Genomic DNA, 7,942 nt, shown 5'->3' with positions numbered 1-7,942 from the left:
CTAGGCTCTGGCTCCTGTAAGGTCAATACTAGGTCATCTGCAAATGCTTTAAGTTTATACTCTTTCGCTCTGACCTGAATACCTTTTAAGAGCACTTCCAGGACCGATATAAATAGCAAAGGGGATATAGGACAACCTTGTCGTGTACCTTTTTCTGTTAGTAATTTAATTTATCATTATATGCTTGCTGCCAGGAAAGGGAGAGGCCCTTGTGGAATTCTGTCTCAGGTGCCAGAATAACGATGACTTCATTCATTGGCTGAAAAGACTGAAAGGTGCGAGCAGGCTCATATCCCACAAAGCAGTTGCTTTGAATGCTGCCTACATATTTTGCTTTATAACTTTCATTCTAAAGGGATAGGGCCAGACCTGGAGGTCTGGCAAACCTATTCCTCTGCAAACTAGAAAGCACTTGAAATATACCACCAGATAGGGTCCAGATAAACCAAGAACTTCATTATTACAAAGTAGGCTAACTGTATGGAGTTTTAAAGATTTATGGCTCTGGTGTAGATCTTGATTCAAGATCTTGTAAGCAGGAGAAAAGGAAGCACAATGAGGTCTGATTGCTGAGAAGTCGGAACAGGCAGTTAGTGGCTTAGAGTGGGATAGTAGAAAGGAACAGTACAGAGCCAAGAAATGTGAAATTGTTACAAAAAGGAGAATGCCAAGCACAGGGAATGAAAGAAAGATGGAAACAGGGAATGAGGAAGTGGAAAGAGGAGCATGCCCTTTGAATAACTGGGGCCATAATGGAGAAGTAGGCCAGGCTTACTTAATGTGCCCCAAAGTCTGGTGCTAAACATGGTATCACTTCCTCAGTGTAGGAAGCGATCCATTGTTGTGTGAGGAAATGAGAGATGCAATTAAAATCGAGTGTGATTGTGCCACATCCACACTATGTATTTACAGCGCTGTGGTGCCACTTTAGTAGTCATCACTTCCACCACACCACCCCCAATCTTGGGAACTATAGTTTGCCTGGCCTGCACCACTACCAGTTGCCACTCCTCCACCTCCAACTCAAGGGCTCATATGAAAGAAGTGCACCTTTTGGTGCTGACCTCCTGCAGGAACCAGTTAACTTGCGCAAGAGCTTGGCACTGAAAGCGGAACATGCAATCAGAAACCAGGATGGCTTCTGTCATGCCGGGGTGTCCCATTCAAATCAGGACTGTTGACGGGTGTGCAATCCTAGACCCACTGACCAGGGCCAAGCTATTTATTTATTACCTTTCTGCACTGCCCATACATATTGTTATAATATAATAATAATTATAATAATAATAATCTATTTCCTCAGCCACTCTGGGTGGCTTCCAACAAAACACAATAATTCATCAAACATTAAAAGCTTCCCTAAACGGCTGCCATAAACATGTTATATATACAGTATATTGTTACAGAGATGAGGTAACAGAGTCTATTAGTGAATAGTAGAAAATAATAAATGATTTGATTATTTCGGATCCGAAAGGAAATACAAGCTGCAGAGGAATTCCTGGGCTTGCCTATGCAAAAAATGACCTGGGCAAGCTGCATCACACATCAGTAGACCAGTTTAAAACATTAACATCACTGGATGACCCCTCAGGGGAAAACTGGGTGGTGATGATAAAATTAGAGGTGGTGGTGGCAGTCCCTGCGTTTTGTATAGGCATAAAATCTTCTCTCCCAGGCTGAACTCAAGGGAGTTTTTCAGCAGATGCCACGAGCACAGAGCACTCATTGGCTGCAGAACCACCTCTTTCCTGAAGTGCCTTTTCCACATGCTTATTATTTTTAAAGATTGCATTTTTTAGAAAGGGGTGAGGAATCGATACACATTTGATTGAGTAAGTGTAAACATGGTACTTTAGTTAAAAATAAAAAGGCAGACTGACCCCCCACATACTCTCTGGAAAGGAAGGGGAAGACAGACTACGGAATCTGCAGTCCATTTGCAGACTAATATGTCAGTCAGTCAAACAAATTTGCAAATGGAGACAGAAGCCAGGCTCAAGCAGCAGGAGAAATTTTTAAATATGCAGCTACTCCTTATTTGCATGTATATTGCTGGCAACTGAAAGCTTGGAATCCAGGTTTTTGGATTGAAATATGTGAGAGGCAGAAGCCCACAAAGAAAAGAAAACACTTGATATCCATCTTCAAGGCAGGGAGCCATATCTGTCTTCCCAAGTCACTTGTGGCAGAAGCTTAGCCTATGGCAGCCCTCCCAACATGGGCCATGAAAAAATGAGAGAAAGGAAATCATCCCACTTCAGGCTCCAGGCAGGCCCAGGTGGCTGCCCAGATCCACTCCAGAACACACCAGGAGGGAGTTTAAATAAAGACAGCGTGAGAGAAGGCCATTCTCTACGTTGAAAGGATGTGCAATTGTGAAACGGACATAGAACATGAAAATTATGGCATCTTTAACTGAATCGTCGGTCTTTAATTTTAATAGTTGGGGCTTTTATTTACTTATTTGTTTTGTTTACGAATTGCTTCCTATGAAACATCTCAAAGCGATCTCACAATACAATAAAAGTACATGTAGAAGGACTGCATAAATAAGCTGAAACAAGTGCAGATATAAAAACCACCTCAAATCCAATGCAGATACCCACTGGCATAAGAATTTCCATTCAGAAAGCTTGTTGAAGGAGGGGAGTCTTCAGCAGATGCCTGAGAGACAATAGAGACAGGGCTTGTCTGATATGCAATGGGAGGAAGTTCCATAGCGTAGGTGGCACCATGATAGTGGGTCAATTCTGGTGTTGTACAGATTGGATCTACTGATCAGATGCCCTCTCCTGCAAAGTGCAGTGATTGGTTGGGTGTATAAGGAGCGAGATGATCATTTAGGTAACCTGATTCCAAGATTTATAGGGCTTTGCACACCAGGACCAGGACCTCAAACTTAGCCTGGCAGCTAGTGCAATTATTTTAACAACAGTGTAACATGATGGTGGAGACACACCTTTCTGTCCTGGCCTTTGCCACTGAGAGATGTATTTTCAGCCTGTTTTGAGGACTGATATCTGTTTTAACTGTTTTTAGTTCTGAATTTAAAACTGTTGTAACCCACCCAATGAATTGCTGATGAAGGGTGGGTAATAATGAATATAATAGATCATAATTATAGTTATTATTAGCCCCAGTGAGCAACTGAGGTGCTGCATTCTGAACTCGCTGCAGCTTCTGGGTCAGCTTCAGATAGCCCCACAGAGAACGTATTGCAATAATCCAATCTGGACAACAGTGGCCAAGCTTCCAACTCTACAGTTCTATGAAAGCTGGTAAAAGGGCACTCCTGGGCACTGAGGTCACCTGGCTATCTAGTGGCAGAGAGTGAATTATGGGGACTGTATTGAATACCTTGTCATTGTTTTCTATCAGAATAGTTTCCTATGACTCATTCGGGTTTCCTGACCCTTATCTGATGCTACAGCAACTTATCTGCACCTGACTCAGCACTACTCTTAAACTGCTCTTAAAATTTTTAAACCATTACTGCCACACCGATTACAGAAAAAAAACTGTAAGGAAGTGGTATAAGCCTCAGAAAAAGAGAACGCCTGCTATTGTAGCACCCTGCTTGTGGTTAACGCTTAGCTGGAATGAAATATTCAACGCAGCAATAGAGAAATTAAAATAATAATTTATTTGTCAGACAAATAAATATGAGGCACAGTGGTATATGGTTACCAAGCTCTGGCCTGGCCTCTTGCCATTCTGGCCAGCACTTATATTTCCTTAATCCAGCCCCCTTGCTCCTCCTGTGGCTGCCTCTGTCCAATCAGCCTGGTTGAAATTCCTATTGGCTGTTTGCTAGAACCAATCACAAAAGATACACCCATTTCCTTCTGTCCTTTTATGGGAATCAAAAAGCTATATATTCTTCTATCTATAAATGACAAATAAGTAGTAATATATCTTACATGTGTCTCAACAAGGAATCTTAATTACCAGCTCACCTCTTGCCCTCCTTGCCCTATTGCCTTCCAAAACAGATGGTTAATCTTGAATTTTTATCTTAAACATATGTCAAGGATTTTGAGTTCACATCAACATTGAGAGATCTCCTTCATTTGAAGGTTTCTAAACAAAAGGCCTGACAACCATATATCAGGAGTGCTCGATGGCGTCTCCTGTCTGGCAGGAGGCTGGGCTGGTGGCTGACTTAATTTCAGGATAGTTACAACTCTTACAACTATATGAAATAAGAATCTAGCATTTCTTAAATCCTTTGCATAATTATATTTAAACTAATATATTTAATACATAAATAACCTTTTAAAAGGAAAAGAAATCTTAAAAGGATCTTAGTTTAAGAAAGAAACAGCTTTAGAAAAGACTTCCCAAAAATGCTCTCTTTCTGCCAGCCAGACCAGTTGCTTTTCAATTTGCTCTTGGCCTTTTTAACCTTAGGAAGAAGATATGGCTCATTTTACTATTTATCAACCCTTAATTTGTAGGGTCAGTGTAACCTTGGCTCTCAGCCTGTAATTCCCTTTTTACGACTTTGAGAATTGTTTTCTGCTATAAATCAGGGGGCCCCCTTGTCTAGGAGTAAAAACATTGCCAAGGTTCTTCTAGGCAGCTGCTCTTCTGCCTGGCATGAACATTTGAAAATCTTTAAGCTCATTTTAAAATACAAGCCCTGATTAAACATATAAGCTTTAATAAAAATGCAGGCTTATGATTAGATGCCTCACTATATTTTTGTAAATGCTACTTGGAAATATAATTTACTTCCTTAATTGTTGTAATTTGTGAAGGACTGAAGCTCTGAGGAATCCTAATGAACACTTAATTTCCTTTCCTTTCCTGTTGGGCAGAATTTGCTCTACAGACACTCCTTACAGCTTTCAGCCTAGAGAACTCACAAGCTTGAACTGGGTCTTGAAGATAACATCTCAGTGTTGCTGCCAGATGCACAAGGTACTGTGCTTCAGGGAATGATGGTGTGTAGCTATGCTCATTTCCCATAGATTATCAGCTTCTCTGAGTTCCAGGAATTCATCTGGAGAAATCTGATCCATTTGTTTCAGAAAAGCTCCACAACCACTTTCCCTCTCTAGCTTAGCCATGCCCACAGGCAGCAAAGGTCCTACATAATAATCCTCAGCTATGAGTCTCTTTTCTCTCCGCTTGGTAAGCTAATTTGCTTGCTTTGAATAATCAAAGAATGGATGCAGCTACAATTATTTCTCTTGGTGCCAAAAAAAGCATTTGACAAGATTTATTGTCAATTTATGTTTGTTACTTTGGAGAGATTTGGATTTCCCTGAAGAATTTATAAAGCTAAAACTCCAGTAAGGACAAGTAGAATCCTTTGGGGTCCATTGTATTTAGAGAAAGGCACAAGACAGGAACACCCTCTTTCTCCATTGATGTTTGATTTATGTTTGGAACCACTGGCATGTGCAATTAGCCAGAACAGAGAGATGCATGGCTTTGTGCATGTGAAAGTGGAATTTCAGAGCATACAGTAAATTGGCCAAAATCTGAACTATAGTCAGTGGGCAAGTGTAAATTTTCTGCTTTGTACACTAGTTGGTGTTTTCGTTGGTGCTCCTGTTTAGGAATTTAGGAATTTGGGTTTAAATCAGATTAAAATTTAAATCAGATTAAAACAAGATGGTAATGGAAATCTCTAGGGACTTAGAAAGAGGAGCATTATTTAAACTTACTATTTTAGTTTAGGTTAATACACTTAAGATAACTGTTCTGTCATGAATAATAAATGTGCTGCATGGTATTTCTTCCTATATACATAAAAATGTAAGGTGTCAGCATGCTGCAGGTAGCACAACCGCCAATAGGTGGCCATGCCACCTGTAGTGTGAGGGATGGCAGGCAGGCAGGTGAGCAAGAGAGCATGCAGCCTGGGTGACAGACAGTCCAGGTGAGCTGTTTCATGGAGTCCACGTTGGGGAGTTGCTGTGAACTGTCTTTATTAAACACACCTGAGTAAGGCTTAACAGAAGGAGAGACACTTCACTCAGCCATGTAACAAACTGCTCTGTGAAGCACCTCCCTCCTCCTTTCAGGTCCTGTGGGCACAATTGCGAGCTGCATAAACTGTCTTTGGCACCATGCATACACAAACACACAACACAACCTTATTCTGTTGGCTACAATATGCTTCAATTAAGTGTAATTTAAACAGGGGGAGGGGACTCTGTGGGTGCCAGGGAAGGCCTCCGAGGACACCAGGAAAGGCCTCTGTGGGCACATGTGCACCCATTGGCAACCCTTCTCCTAACAAGTGCTAACACTGCCAACAATGTTCAGCATGGGCATCATAAGAATCTGCCCAAACAATCCTTGTATAGTGCATGTTGTTCAGTCACCATGTCAGGTTGTGGGAATACACATTTAGTTTCCCATCTACCACACCCATTGCAAGTGGGGAAGGGCATTTTACTGGAGTCTCCGCATATTTCTCCGGTCTTCCCAAAACAAAACTGCAAAGAGATCCCTGCCTCACAGCAAGGCTTTACAACAGGGGGATAGAATCTAGCGCTGCTGGCATTTTAATCTGAAAGGGTTCCAAAAATCATTCTGGCATTTTTTTTTAAAAATGTGCACCCTGCATTTACATAGGATCAAACTACTTTCTTCAAGTTAGGCTGCATTTCATGCTGGTTCCAAGTTGACTCTGCCTCAAGTCAGGGCCGGATTTAGGTTTGATGAGGCCTTAAACTACTGAAGGTAATGGGGCCCTTTATATGTCCAGCTGTCCTTTGTCAACAACAAATTGTCGCTTTTTTGTGTTGAATATATGCTCTATGGTAATTTATGGTCCTAATAGGTATCTAAAGCCATTTGCACATAACAAAACATGTATTTTATCAAAGTAATTGTTGAACTGAAATACAATTAAGAAGTAGTATATTAATAGTGAAATAATTATTAAGCTCTAACTGTATGCAGGTTTTACTTTATTTGTTTTTTATCTTATATTTTGGAAATGTACATCCAGGTTTTTTCCCCCTTTAATTTTTTGGGGGGCCTCCAAGAGAGTGGGGCCTTAAGCTATAGCTTGTTTAGCGTATACGTAAATCTGGCACTGCCTCCAGTTCTCATTTTGCAACGTTTTGCAACTCCAGCTTGTTATAAATGAATTGTCAGTTTCTTTCTGTTGCATTCTGGAAAAGTGTGTTGCAATGTTCACATTCTATGCCCCACCCTGCGTTGACAAACAGAGCAATAAGCTCTGTCTCGAAGCAGGCTGCCCACAACACTGGTCTCAATATAAGCTAGGATTGCCGTTGTCAGCCTGCTTACCATGAAGTGGCCAAGTTACACACAGTGCCATTCTTGTCAAGAAACACGCATAGGACTGGGATACACACTTTTATGTCTTCATGTTGTTGTGGCCTTTCTCTGAGCACCTGATCTGGTAAAGGCAGTTTTCTCTCAGCAAGCAAAGTACTTGCTGTTGTGGTTGGTGCTGGAGACCAGGGTTCCAATCCCCACTCAGGGACAAGGGCCAATGGATGACTTTGGGCTAGTTCCTATCTCTCAAGCTTACCTTACAGGGCTGCTGTGAAGATGAAAGGGAGCGAAAAACCATATATACCACCTTGAGCTCCCCAGAAGAAAGGTGGACTATAAACCTAATAATTTTACAAGTTCATGTGAAGTATTTGTTTCAAGAGGTTAAAGGAGGATGGAAACTACTTTGAAAGCGTGTCATACGGCTTCTCATTCGACATTCTGCACTGCAGCATAGCAGCGGCTAAACGCTGGGCGAGATTCACCCCCAGCTCCTCATTCAGCCGTAAGTTTTTTAGACAATGAGTTTGGGCCAGACACAACTTCTCAGGCTAACCTGCCTCACAGGGTTGTTTTGAGGACAACATGGAAGCGGTAGGGAGGGAAAGAAGAGCCCATACACCCCCACAGGGAATTGTAATAAATTTCTCAACTGATGAGGTATGCTTTAGGC

Source organism: Podarcis cretensis (genome assembly GCF_951804945.1).
Source record: "Podarcis cretensis genome assembly, chromosome: 6".
In the NCBI taxonomy this organism is placed as follows: Eukaryota; Metazoa; Chordata; class Lepidosauria; order Squamata; family Lacertidae; genus Podarcis; species Podarcis cretensis.
The sequence above is the reverse complement of the archived record's forward strand: the minus strand, read 5'-3'. Positions refer to the sequence as shown.